This window comes from Ranitomeya variabilis, chromosome 4 (genome assembly GCF_051348905.1).
Source record: "Ranitomeya variabilis isolate aRanVar5 chromosome 4, aRanVar5.hap1, whole genome shotgun sequence".
Lineage (NCBI taxonomy): Eukaryota > Metazoa > Chordata > Amphibia > Anura > Dendrobatidae > Ranitomeya > Ranitomeya variabilis.
Window position 1 is genome coordinate 409178379 of NC_135235.1, and position 15547 is coordinate 409193925.

A 15547-nucleotide genomic window follows, 5' to 3' on the forward strand; every position below is an offset into this window, starting at 1 on the left:
ACGGAGAATTAGCAGAAGATCATCTAATCGAGTTGTTGTGAGGGAACACGAGAAACAGACACAACAGTCGTGGGGACTATCCCGTAAGCACAGCAGGGGAGGACCACAACACATAGCGCTAGCAGGAAGGCACAGATTTCCACCTGCAAGGAGAACTCTGGAGGTGCCATCGGACCGGCCGGACTTGCGCAGCCTGGTGAACCGTATTCCGGACTGAGGACCCAGAGACCTTCAGTAAAGAGGTAAAGAGACTGCAACCTGGTGTCCTCGTTATTTACTGCACCGCACCACCACCACTATCTACATCTATCACTGTACGCCCCTCAGCAGGGTCACGGACCGGGTCTAGCCACCGTGACAACCCCAGAGCAGAGACTCAGAGGCCCGGTACCGGGTACCCCTCGGCCCTGCGGCAGTGGGGGCGCTACATTTGTATTCAGGCCCCTGTAGTCTGATACCCATCAATTAAATCCTGAATGACAAATTGCCTCCAGAAGTTATATAATATTAAATTGAGTCCACCTTTGTGTAATTTATTCTTAATATCACTACAGCTGTACTGTGAAGGACTCGGAAGTTTGTGAGAGAACATTAGGGATGAAACAGCATCATGACAACCAAGGAACACACCAGACAGGTCAGGGATAAAGTTGTGAAGAAGAAAAAAGCAGAGCTAGGTTATAAAAAAAATAACCCAAGCTCACGGAGCACTGTTCATTCCATCATCCAAAAATGGAAGGAGTATGCATGACTGCAAACTTACCAAGACATAGCCGTCCACCTAAACTGACATCCAAAGCAAGGAAAGCACTAATTAGGGAAGCAGCCAAGAGGCTCATGGTCACTCTGAAAGAACTGCAGAGATCCACAACTCAAATGGGAGAACACAAGATAATGATTAGTTGTATACTCCAGAAATCTGGTCTTTATGGAAAAGTGGCAATGAGAAAGCAATTTTTTTTAAAAAAGCTATTAGAAGTCCGATTTGCAGTTTGCAAAATGCTAAGTAGGGGACATAGCTAGCATGTGGAACAAGGTTCTCTGCTCAGATGAGATCAAAGAAGAACTTTTTGGGGCTAAAAACAAAACGTATGTGGTGGAAAACTAACACTGCATTTCACACTGAATACACCATCCCCACAGCTAAACATGGTGGTGGCAGCATCATGCTGTGAAATGCTTTTCTTCAGCAGGGACAAGAAAAACAGTCACAGTTGATTGGAAGATGGATGGAGCTAAATACACAGCAATCCTGGAGGAAAACCCGTGGGAAGGTGAAAAATACTTGAGACTGAGGCATAGGTTCACCTTCCAGCAGGACAACAACGCCAGACATACTGTCAGAGCTATAATGTAATGGTTTAGCTGAAAGCATATTCATGTGTTTGAATGGCCCAGTCAAAGTCGAGACCTAAATCCCATTGAGAATCTGTGGCAAGACTTGAAAATTGCTGTTCACAGATGCTCTCCATCCAATCTCACTGAGCTAGAGCTAGTTTGCAAAGAAGAATGGAAAAAAAATTAGTCTTTCTAATGTACAAATCTGGTAGAGAAATACCCCAAAAGACTTGCAAGAGTATTGCAGACAAGGTGGTCCTACAAAGTATTGACTTAGAATGTCACAATTTTCTTATGTATATTTTTTAAATAATTAGGAAACCATGTATCATTTTCATCATACTTCACAAATACTTAATACCGTGTGTTGGTATTTCAGGTAAAATCCCAATTAAATACATTTAAGTTTGTGGGTGTAGCGTTAAAAAATGTGGAAAGGTTCACAAGATATGAATACTAGCACCCTGAATGGTATGCACTGAATATCCCCAGCTCTCCCTGACTCCTTAACCCCTTAAAGGGAACCTGTCACCCCGTTTTTTCCGTATGAGATAAAAATACTGTTAAATAGGGCCTGAGCTGTGCATTGCAATAGTGTATTTTGTGGACCCCGATTCCCCACCTATGCTGCCGAAATACGTTACCAAAGTAGCCGTTTTCGCCTGTCAATCAGGCTGGTCTGGTCAGATGGGCATGGTGTCTTCCCCCAGATCTTGCGTAGTTTTCCGTTGGTGGCGTAGTGGTGTGCGCATGCCCAAGGTCCTGAATCCACTGCACAGGGGAGTGAAAAGAGCGCAATCTGCGCTATTTCCCTGGTGATCGGTGGGGGCGGCCATCTTCCTTTGGCTGCGCGTGCGCAGATGGAGCGCTCTGCTGCCGGGGGGCTTCAGGAAAATGGCCGCGGGATGCCGCGCGTGCGCAGATGGAGATCGCGGCGGCCATTTTCCTGAAGCAGAGTTCGCATCTCGGCTTCAGGAAAATGGCCGCCGCGATCTCCATCTGCGCACACGCGGCATCCCGCGGCCATTTTCCTGAAGCCGCGGCCAGCAGAGCGCCGCTTCTGCGCACGCGCGGCCAAAGGAAGATGGCCGCCCCCACCGATCACCAGGGAAATAGCGCAGATCGCGCTCTTTTCACTCCCCTGTGCAGTGGATTCGGGACCTTGGGCATGCGCACCCCACTACGCCCCCATTGGAAATCTAAGCAAGATCTGGGGGAAGACACCACGCCCATCTGACCTGACCAGCCTGATTGACAGGCGAAAATGACTACTTTGGTAACGTATTTCGGCAGCATAGGTGGGGAATCGGGGTCCACAAAATACACTATTGCCATGCACAGCTCAGGCCCTATTTAACAGTATTTTTATCTCATACGGAAAAAACGGGGTGACAGGTTCCCTTTAAGCCCCAAGGGTGGTTTGCACGTTAATGACAGGGCCAATTTGTACAATTCTGACCACTGTCCCTTTATGAGGTTATAACTCTGGAACGCTTCAACGGATTTTGGCGATTCTGACATTGTTTTCTCATGACATATTGTACTTCATGATAGTGGTAAAATTTCTTCGTTATAACTTGTGTTTAATTGTGAAAAAAATGGAAATTTGGCTAAAATGTTTAAAATTTTGCAATTTTCCAACTTTGAATTTTTATGCCCTTAAATCACAGAGATACAGTACAGACCAAAAGTTTGGACACACCTTCTCATTTAAAGATTTTTCTGTATTTTCATGACTATGAAAATTGTACATTCACACTGAAGGCATTAAAACTATCAATTAACACATGTGGAATTATATACTTAACAAAAAAGTGTGAAACAACTGAAAATATGTCTTATATTCTAGGTTCATCAAAGTAGCCACCTTTTGCTTTGACGACTGCTTTGCACACTCTTGGCATTCTCTTGATAAGCTTCAAGAGGTAGTCACCGGGAATGGTTTTCACTTCACAGGTGTGACCTGTCAGGTTAATAAGTGGGATTTCTTGCCTTATAAATGGGGTTGGGACCATCAGTTGTGTTGTGCAAAAGTCTGGTAGATACACAGCTGATAGTCCTACTGAATAGACTGTTAGAATTTGTATTATGGCAAGAAAAAAACAGCTAAGTAAAGAAAAAACGAGTGGCCATCATTACTTTAAGAAATGAAGGTCAGTCAGTTTGAAAAATTGGCAAAACTTTGAAAGTGTCCCCAAGTGCAGTGGCAAAAACCATCAACCGCTACAAAGAAACTGGCTCACATGAGGACCGCCCCAGGAAAGGAAGACCAAGAGTCACCTCTGCTTCTGAGGATAAGTTTATCTGAGTCACCAGCCTCAGAAATCGCAGGTTAACAGCATCTCAGATTAGAAACCAGAATAATGTCACGCATAGTTCTAGCAGCAGACACATCTCTACAACAATTGTTAAGAGGAGACTTTGTGCAGCAGGCCTTCATGGTAAAATAGCTGGTAGGAAACCACTGCTAAGCACAGGCAACAAGCAGAAGAGACTTGTTTGGGCTAAAGAACACAAGGAATGGACATTAGACCAGTGGAAATCTGTGCTTTGGTCTGAAGAGTCCAAATTTGAGATTTTTGGTTCCAACCACCATGTCTTTGTGGGACGCAGAAAATGTGAACGGATGGACGACACATGCCTGGTTCCCACCGAGAAGCATAGAGGAGGAGGTGTGATGGTGTGGGGGTGCTTTTCTGGTGAAACTGTTCAGGATTTATTCAAAATTGAAGGCATACTGAACCAGCATGGCTACCACAGCTGTTGTGAATTCTGCTTTTGGGCTCCCTCTGGTGGTTGTAGGTGGTAATGCAGATGTCCCTGAGTTGCAGTCCTGGTCAGGTGTATCTGCTGATTGCAGTTCTGACTGGGGTATTTAGGCATGCAGGATTCATTACTCCTTGCAAGTTGTCCATGGTTGTTGGGAGGTTTTGGTCCTGGTTTGGTTCCTTCTGCCTTCTGCCAAATCAGCAAAGATAAGTGTCTGGTTTTGTTTCTGTGGCACACATGCTGTGTGCTTAATAATTCTGTGCTATTCAGTGTTTTTTGTCCAGCTTAGATTGTGTCAGTATTTTCTCAGTCTTGTTGGATTCTCTGGAGTGGCAGATATACATTCCATGTCTTTAGTTAGATTGTGGAACTTTTTGTATTATCTGCTGTGGATATTTTTGGAAGGGTTTTAATACTGACTGCTTAGTATTCTGTCCTATCTTTCCCTATTTAGCTAGAGTTGCCTCTTTTGCTGAATCCTGTTTTCTGCCTGCGTGTGTCTTTCTTCTCCTACTCACAGTCAATATTCGTGGGGGCTGCCTATCCTTTGGGGTTCTGCTCTGAGGCAAGGTAGTATTCCTATTTCCATCTATAGGGGTATTTAGTCCTCCGGCTGTGTCGAGGTGTCTAGGGTTTGTTAGGCACACCCCACGGCTACTTCTAGTTGCGGTGTTAGTTCAGGTTTTGCGGTCAGTACAGTTTCCACCTACTCCAGAGAAAGTTCATGCGGCTCCAAAGTCACCAGATCATAACACACAGCATCTTGCAGCGGCATGCTATTCCATCCGGTTTGCGTTTAGTTGGACCATCATTTAATTTTCAACAGGACAATGACCCCAAACACACCTCCAGGCTGTGAAAGGGCTATTTGTCCAAGAACAAGAGTGATGGGGTGCTACGCCAGATGACCTGGCCTCCACAGTCACCAGACCTGAACCCAATCTGGATGGTTTGGGGTGAGCTGGACGGCAGAGTGAAGGCAAAAGGGCCAACAAGTGCGAAACATCTCTGGAATCTTCTTCAAGATTGTTGGAAGACCATTCCCGGTGACTACCTCTTGAAGCTCATCAAGAAAATGCCAAGAGTGTGCAAAGCAGTCATCAAAGCAAAAGGTGGCTACTTTGAAGAACCTAGAATATAAAACATAATTTCAATTGTTTTACACTTTTTTGTTAAGTATATAATACCACATGTGTTTGTTCATAGTTTTGATGCCTGCAGTGTGAATGTACAATTTTCATAGTCATGAAAATACAGAAAAATCTTTAAATGAGAAGGTGTGTCCAAACTTTTGGTCTGTACACAAAATAACACACAAAATAATTAATAAGTAACATTTCCCACATGCCTACTTTACATCAGCACAATTTTGGAACCAACATTTTTTGGGAGTTATAAGGGTTAAAAGTTGACCAGCAATTTCTCATTTATACAACATCAATATTTTTTAGGGACCACATCACATTTGAAGTCATTTTGAGGGGTCTATATGATAGAAAATAACAAAGTGTGACACCATTCTAAAAACTGAACCCCTCAAGGTGCTCAAAACCACATTCAAGAAGTTTATTAACCCTTCAGGTGTTTTACAGGAATTTTTGGAATGTTTAAAAAAAATGAACATTTAACTTTTTTTCACAAAAAATTTACTTCAGCTCCAATTTGTTTTATTTTACCAAGGGTAACAGGAGAAAATGGACCACAAAAGTTGTTGTAAAATTTGTTCTGAGTACGCTAATACCCTATATGTGGGGGTAAACCACTGTTTGGGTGCATGGCAGAGCTCGGAAGGGAAGAAGCGCCGTTTGACTTTTCAATGCAAAATTGACTGGAATTGAGATGGGACGCCATGTTGCGTTTGGAGAGCCCCTGATGTGCCTAAACATAGAAATCCCCCACAAGTGACACTATTTTGGAAAGTAGACCCCCTAAGGAACTTATCTAGATGTGTGGTGGGCACTTTAACCCACCAAGTGCTTCACAGAAGTTTATAATCCAGAGCCGTCAAAATAAAAAATCATATTTTTTCACAAATATGATCTTTTCACCCCAAATTTTTTATTTTCCAAAGGGTAAGAGAAGAAATTGGACCCCAAAAGTTGTTGTGCCATTTGTCCTGAGTATGGTGAAACCCCATATGTGGGGTTATCCACTGTTTGGGTGCATGGCAGAGCTCGGAAGGGAAGGAGCGCCATTTGACTTTTCAATGCAAAATTGACTGAAATTGAGATGGGACACCATGTCACATTTGAAGAGCCCCTGATGTGCCTAAACATTGAAACCCCCCACAAGTGACACCATTTTGGAAAGTAGACCCCCAAAGGAACTTATCTAGATGTGTTTTGACAGCTTTGAACCCCCAAGTGTTTCACTACAGTTTATAACGCAGAGCCGTGAAAATAAAAATTCTTTTTTTTTTCAAAAAAATTATTTTTTAGCCCCCAGTTTGTATTTTCCCAAGGGTAAAAGGAGAAATTTGACCCTAAAAGTTGTTATACAATTTTTCCTGAGAACGCTGATACCCCATTTGTGGGGGGAACCACCGTTTGGGAGCATGGCAGAGCTCGGAAGGGAATGAGTGCCATTTGGAATGCAGACTAAGGCCGGCGTCACACTGGCGAGTTTTACGGACGTAAGAGCGCAGAAACTACGTCCGTAAAACTCGCATTACATACGGCACAATTATTCTCAATGGGGCTGCTCCTATCAGCCGTATATTACGGTTCAGTATTATACGGCTTTCTACGGCCGTACAAAATCGCAGCATGCTGCGTTTGTCAGCGTATTGCGCAAATAATACGCCAATGAAAGTCTATGGGGGCGAGAAAAATACGGATTCCACACGGACCAGCAGTGTGACCTGCAAGAAATACGCAGCGGTGTTAGTGAAAAGTCGGTAATTCAATTGCCGGCTTTTTCCTTCTCCTTCACAAACCCGACATGATATGAGACATGGTTTACATACAGTAAACCATCTCATATCCCCATTTTTTTTGCATATTCCACACTACTAATGTTAGTAGTGTGTATGTGCAAAATTTGTGCGCTGTAGCTGCTAAAATAAAGGGTTAAATGGCGGAAAAAATTGGCGTGGGCTCCCGCGCAATTTTCTCCGCCAGAGTGGTAAAGCCAGTGACTGAGGGCAGATATTAATAGCCAGGAGAGGGTCCATGGTTATTGGCCCCCCGTGGCTAAAAACATCTGCCCCCAGCCACCCCAGAAAAGGCACATCTGGAAGATGCGCCTATTCTGGCACTTGGCCACTCTCTTCCCACTCCCTGTAGCGGTGGGATATGGGTTAATGAAGGGTTAATGCCACCTTGCTATTGGAAGGTGACATTAAGCCAGATTAATAATGGAGAGGCGTCAATTATGACACCTATCCATTATTAATCCAATTGTAGGAAAGGGTTAAAAAACACACACACACATGATTAAAAAGGATTTTAATGAAATAAACACAGCGGTTGTTGTAATAATTTATTGTTCTCGCAATCCATCAGGAACACCCTCGCTTGGCAAAATAATAAACGCACAAGATACATACCTTCTGATGTCAGATCACGTCCAACGAGGTAATCCATCTGAAGGGGTTAACTAATATTACAGGCACGAGCTGCGATAAACCACTCGCTGGTGCCTGTAATCCCTGGGTGCTGAAAGGAAAGCAGGATCTGTACTTACATTGAGTCGCGGTGAGGCGCCCTCTGGTGGATATTCTCATGAACTGCAGCCTGGGAACTTTTTCCCACGCTCCAGGTCATATGAGGACATCCACCAGGGGGCGCATCACCACGACTGAAGGAAATGTAGGTCATTGACCTACATTTCATTCATTCGCCGGGGATTACAGGCACGGAGCACAGCTGCATTTAGCAGGGCTCCTGCCTGTAATATTAGTTAACCCCTTCAGATGGATTACTTCGTGGGACGAGACGGTTCACCAGAAGGTATGTATCTTGTGCGTTTATTATTTTTCCAAGCGAGGGTGTTCCTGATGGATTGAGAGAACAATAAATTATTACAACAACCGCTGTGTTTATTTCATTAAACTACTTTTAAATCATGTGTGTGTGTGTTTTTTAACCCTTTCCAACAATTGGATTAATAATGGATAGGTGACATAATTGACGCCTCTCCATTATTAATCTGGCTTAATGTCACCTTCCAATAGCAAGGTGGCATTAACCCTTCATTACCCCATAGCCCACCGCTACAGGGAGTGGGAAGAGAGTGGCCAAGTGCCAGAATAGGCGCATCTTCCAGATGTGCCTTTTCTGGGGTGGCTGGGGGCAGATGTTTTTAGCCACGGGGGGGGGGCCAATAACCATGGACCCTCTCCTGGCTATTAATATCTGCCCTCAGTCACTGGCTTTACCACTCTGGCGGAGAAAATTGCGCGGGAGCCCACGCCAATTTTTTCCGCAATTTAACCCTTTATTTCAGCAGCTACAGCGCTGAAATTTTGCACATACACACTACTAACATTAGTAGTGTGGAATATGCAAAAAAAATGGGGATATGAGATGGTTTACTGTATGTAAACCATGTCTCATATCATGTCGGGTTTGTGCAGGAGAAATGAGAAGCCGGCAATTGAATTACCGGCTTTTAACACATATCGCGCTGAATGAAATCTAAATACAGAATATATATATATGTGTCTCAATGACATATATATATATATATATATATATATATATATATATATATATATATATATACTGTATATATGTTTTCCCGAACATTTGAGCACATAAATCCATTAGATGTCGGTTTTGCAAGCCTGCGCAAAAATCTCGCAGTACGGATGCCATACGGATTACATACGGAGGATGCCATGCGCAAAATACGCTGACACACCCTGCCTACGGATCACTATTTTGGGAACATTTCACCGTATTTCGGCCGTATTACGGCCGTAAAATACGGACCGTATTGTCTTACGCCGAGTGTGACGCCGGCCTTAGATGGATTGGTCTGCAGGCGTCACGTTGTATTTGCAGAGCCCCTGATGCACCTAAACAGTAGAAACCCCCTACAAGTGACACCATTTTGGAAACTAGACCCCCCAAGGAAATTATCTAGATGTGTTGTGAGAACTTTGAACCCCCAAGTGTTTCACTACAGTTTATAACGCAGAGTCGTGAAAATAAAAATTTATTTTTTTTCCACAAAAATTATTTTTTAGCCCCCTGTTTTGTATTTTTCCAAGGGTTACAGGAGAAATTGGACCCCAACCATTGTTGTCCAATTTGTCCTGAGTATGCTGATACCCCATATGTGGGGGGAACCACCGTTTGGGCGCATAGCAGAGTTCAGAAGGGAAGGAGCACCATTTGGAATGCAGACTTAGATGGACTGGTCTGCAGGCTTCACGTTGCATTTGCAGAGCCCCTGATGCACCTAAACAGTAGAAACCCCCCACAAGTGACACCATTTTGGAAACTAGACCCCCAAAGGAACTTATCTAGATGTGTTGTGAGAACTTTGAACCCCCAAGTGTTTCACTACAGTTTATAACGCAGAGTCGTGAAAATAAAAATTTATTTTTTTTCCCACAAAAATGTTTATTTAGCCCCCCAAATTTTAATTTTCCCAAGTTTAACAAGAGAAATTGGTCCCCATTTGTTGTTGTCCAATTTGTCCTGAGTATGCTGATACCCCATATGTTGGGGTAAACCCCTGTGTTGGCGCACGGGAGAGCTCGGAAGGGAAGTAGCACTGTTTTACTTTTTCAACGCAGAATTGGCTGCAATTGAGATCGGACACCATGTCGCGTTTCGAGAGCCCTGATGTGCCTAAACAGTGGAAACCCCCAATTCCAACTGAAACCCTATCCCAAACACACCCCTATCCCTAATCCCAACCATAACCCTAACCACACCCCTAACCCTGACACACCCTAACCCTAATCCCAACCATAAATGTAATCCAAACCCTAACCCTATCTTTAGCCCCAACCCTAACTTTAGCCACAACCCTAACTTTAGCCCTAACCTTAACTTTAGCCCCAGCCCTAACCCTAACTTTAGCCCCAGCCCTAACCCTAACTGTAGCCCTAACCCTAGCCCCTACCCTAACCCCAACCTTAGCCCTAACCCTAGCCCTAGGTCTAGCCCTAGCCCTATCTCTAGCTTAACCCTAACCCTAGCCTTAACCCTAGCCATAACCCTAGATCTGACCCTAGCCCTAGCCCTAACCCTAGCCCTAACCCTAGCCCTAACCCTAGCCCTAACCCTAGCCCTAATGGGAAAATGGAAATAAATACATTTTTTTTAATTTTTTTATGTTTCCCTAACTAAGGGGGTGATGAAGGGGGGTTTGATTTACTTTTTTATAGCGGGTTTTTTAGCGGATTTTTTTGATTGGCAGATGTCACACACTAAAAGACGCCTTTTATTGCAAAAATATTTTTTGTGTTACCACATTTTGAGACCTATAATTTTTCCATATGTTGGTCCACAGAATCATGTGAGGTCTTGTTTTTACGGGACGAGTTGACGTTTTTATTAGTAACATTTTTGGGCATGTGACATTTTTTGATCGCTTTTTATTCCGATTTTTGTGAGGCAGAATGACCAAAAACCAGCTATTCATGAATTTCTTTTGGGGGGCGTTTATACCGTTCCACGTTTGGTAAAATGGATAAAGCAGTTTTATTCTTTGGGTCAGTACAATTACAGCGATACCTCATTTACATTTATTTTATATTTTGGCGCTTTTATACGATCAAAGCTATTTCATCGAAAAAAAAATTATTTTTGCATCTTTTTCTTCTTACGACTTTAACTTTTTTATTTTTTTGTTGATGATGCTGTATGGCAGCTCGTTTTTTGCGGGACAAGATGCCGTTTTCAGCGGTACCATGGTTATTTATATCCATCTTTTTGATTGCGTGTTATACCACTTTTTGTTCAGCGGTATGATAGTAAAGCGTTGTTTTTTGCCTTTTTTTTTTTTACGGTGTTCACTGAAGGGATTAACTAGTGGGACAGTTTTATAGGTCGGGTTGTTACGGACGCGGCGATACTAAATATGTGTACTTTTATTGTTTTTTTTTATTTAGATAAAGAAATGTATTTATGGGAACAATATATTTTTTCTTTATTTAGGAATTTTTTATTTTTTTTTACGCATTTAAAAATTTTTTTTTTTACTTTGTCCCAGGGGGACATCACTGTATAGTGACAGATCGCTGATCTGACACTTTGCAGAGCACTGTGTCAGATCAGCGATCTGACGTGCCCTGCTCCTGGATTACCAGCACCTGCTCTGAGCAGGCACTTAGTAAGCCACCTCCCTGCAGGACCCGGAAGTAGCCCCGCGGCCATTTTGGATCCAGGGCCTGCAGAGAGGAGTCGCTCGGTACAAGGTGAGCACATCGCCTTGTACCCATCGTCTCAGGGAAGCACGCAGGGAGCTCCCTCCCTGCGCGATGCTTCCCTGTACCGGCGGAACACTGTGATCATGTTTGATCGCAGTGTGCCGGGGGTTAATGTGCCGGGGGCGGTCCGTGACCGCTCCTGGCACATAGTGCCGGATGTCAGCTGCGATAGTCAGCTGACACCCGGCCACGATCGGCCGCGCTCCCCCTGTAAACGTGGCCGATCGCATATGACGTACTATCCCGTCACTGGTAATTAAGTCCCAGGTCACCTTGACGGGATAGTACTTATATGGGATTAAGGGGTTAATGTCTTTGCATTTTGCAGTGATTTTCCATGTGTCAGCAAGCACGCTGAATGGTAATTTCATGTCAATCAACTCCTTTGCTAGAATTCATCATCAGTTACATGGTTTTCAGTACTCGCTGTTGTAGCTCCGGGGGTGGTCTCTGAAGATGTTCATCACAGGAGGTGTTTAGTACAGAGATGTAATCAGGACTGCATCTTTGATCATCTATCCACACCAGGATGTGTTGAGCAGCTATCCCTAATTTATATATAACCAGCTCACATAATCCCACCATCCTCTCCCTGCACTGGGGGGCCTATAAATTTAGATTCATTCTTAGGGGTGCACGCATGTGGGGGGTCGCAAGCATTCAGCTAAGCATCGCATTAGACAAGCATCAAGTTGAAGGGTAGTTATTCCATGGCAGTTAGCCAGGGCAGGAGTCAGGTAACCCACACTCTGCTCTCCCTTCTATCCAGCTCCTCTCTCCTTCCCTCTCCCATGTACAGCTCCCATGCACTTTTTACCTTCCTGAAAAACCTCAGCCCATCTTGCCCAAACACACTGCACAAAAAAAGTTCTTACAATTCCAAAAACTTCTTGCTTTTTATCTTCCTACTCCTACTGATTTCAGGAGACATCTCCCCAACCCTGGTCCACCGTCCAACAACCTAAACCGCTACCCTACCTCACATCAAAACCATACTAACCTTATTAATATTACTTGCACTCCCTCATCTCCTTCTTTTAATTGTGCCCTTTGGAATCCACGGTCTGTATGTAACAAGCTTCCCTTCCTGCACAACTACTTTCTGAACAACTCTCTAAATCTATTGGCCCTCACTGAAACCTGGATCCAGGATTCTGACACTGTCTCCCCTGCTGCCATTTCCCATGGTGGCCTACAATTCTCCCATTCCCCGAGACCCACAAACAGGCCTGGTGGTGGAGTCGGCATATTCCTCTCCCCACAATGCACGTTCCAGGTCATCCCCCCAGCTCCATCACTCTCATTTCCTTCTTTTGAGGTCCACACCATCAGGCTCTTCCGTCCCCTCTCCCTCAGAGTAGCGGTCATATACCGGCCCCAGGCTCACCCATCCACTTCCTGGACCATTTCTCTGCCTGGCTGCCACACTTCATGTCCTCAGAACTCCCAACCCTTATCCTGGGAGACTTCAACATCCCCATAAACAGCCCCACTTCTACATCTGCATCCCAGCTATCACTAACCACTTCTCTAGGCCTCTCACAGCTCTCAACCTCTGAGACACACAAGGACGGTAACACCCTTGACCTGGTCTTTGTCCGGCTGTGTTCAATATCCTACCTAAATAACTCACCGCTTCCCCTCTCTGACCACAACATTCTCTCCTTCACGCTCACAAATCCTCACCCACCCCAGCACATTCCTACCTACCATTCAGTCAGAAATCTACAAGCCATTAACTCTCATACACTTTCAGACTCCTTGCACTCATCACTGTCCCCAATCTCCTCTTTTTCCTGTCCTGATCTTGCGGTACATCACTACAATGACACTCTTAGAAACACCTTGGACCAAGTAGTTCCCCTCACCATCAGAACCGCCAAACACAGAGTAAAACAGCCCTGGCTCACATCGCAAACCCGATTTCTTCAGCGATGCTCTAGGAGTGCTGAATGCTTATGGAGGAAAACTCACACACCAAAAGACTTCATACACTTCAAATTTATGTTAAAAACCTATAACTCTGCCCTTCACCTCGCCAAACAGACCTACTTCACCACCCTGATCTCCTCACTATCCAACAACCCCAAGAAACTTTTTGACACCTTTCACTCCCTCCTCAGGCCAAACGCACAAGCCCCCATCACAAACATTTGTGCAGATGAACTGGCCTCCCATTTTATAGAGAAAATAGACAATATCCGTCAGGAAATCCGCTCCCAATCACCAAGTTCAGTGACTCCCATCCCTCCCTGCATCTCCCCTGGCTCACTCTCCACATTTGATCCCATCACAGAAGAAGAAGTCTCCAGGCTCCTCTCTTGCTCTCGTCCGACTACATGCACTACCGAACAAATTCCCTCTCATTTCGTCCAGTCTCTCTCTCCAGTCGTCACTACTCACCTAACTACAATCTTTAATCTCTCACTCTCCTCAGGCATTTTCCCATCCTCCTTCAAACACTTTATCATTACTCCGTTACTAAAGAAAACCCGCCCTCGACCCATCCTCCTCAAATAATTACAGACCGGTCTCCAACCTCCCCTTCATCTCTAAACTCTTGGAGTGCCTAGTCTACTCCCGCCTTACCTGATACCTCTCCATTCACTCACTCCTAGACCCTTCACAGTCCGGCTTCCGCCCCCTACACACGACAGAAACTGCACTCATCAAAGTGACCAACGACCTTCTGACAACAAAATGTAATGGTGAACACTCTCTGCTTATTCTTCTCAATCTTTCTGCAGCTTTCGACACTGTTGACCACCCTCTCCTACTTTCCAGGCTCCAGTCACTAGGCATTAAGGACACTGCTCTCTCCTGGTTCTCCTCCTATCTTTCTGACCGCTCATTCAGTGTTCTGTTCTCTGGCTCCACTTCATCTCCTCTTCCTCTCACTGTCGGGGTACCTCAGGGCTCAGTCCTTGGCCCCCTTCTCTTCTCTCTCTACACGGCCCCAATTGGACAGACCATCAGCAGATTTGGCTTTCAGTATCATCTTTATGCCGACGACACACAACTATACACGTCATCCCCCGACCTTACTCCCGCTGTTCTACAGAACACCAGTGACTGTCTGTCCGCAGTCTCCGACATCATGTCCACTCTCTATCTGAAACTCAACCTCTCCAAAACTGAACTTCTTCTGCTCCCATGATCTACTAACCTCCCTAAACCTGACGTTTCCCTCTCCTTGGGTGGCACCAAAATAACACCCGGCAGCAGGCGCGCTCTCTGGGTGTTACATTTGACTCCAATCTCTCCTTCACATCCCATATACAATCTCTTGCCCACTCATGCCGCTTACACCTAAAGAACATTGCTAGAATCCGCCCTTTTCTCACTATGGAAACAACAAAAACCCTGTCGCCCTGATCCATTCCCGCCTGGACTACTGCACCGCTCTATTAATTGGCCTCCCTCTTACTCGACTTTTCCCTCTCCAATCTATCCTTAATGCAGCAGCCAGGGTTGTCTATCTAGCTAATCATTACTCGGACGCGTCCGCTCTTCGCCAGTCATTACACTGGCTGCCCATTCATTATAAAATCCAATTCAAAGTACTTGTTCTCACCCACAAAGCTCTTAAAAGTGCAGCACCCCCTTACATCTCCTCCCTCACTTCTGTCTATTGGCCTAACCGACCACTGCGCTCTGCAAATGACTTTCGACTAACCTCTGCACTAATCCGTACCTCCCACTCCCGACTCCAACACTTCTCCCATGCTGCGCCAATCCTCTGGAATGCTCTACCCCAAGATATTAGGACCATTCACAATTTGCATAGTTTTAGGCACTCCCTCAAGACACATTTGTTCAGAGCGGCCTATCACGTTACCTAATCAGTCATTTTATGTTTGTGTGTAGCCCATTCACAACTTCCATCTATCCCCCACTCCCTGAAGATAGCTGGACCATCATTGTAAATACAACATTGTAAATAAGCACTTGTACTTTGCATCTCCCCCACCTCATTGTAGACTGTAAGCTCTCACGAGCAGGGTCGTCTTATTGTGCTTTAATTATTGTATTGTTAACATTGTTACTTATGAC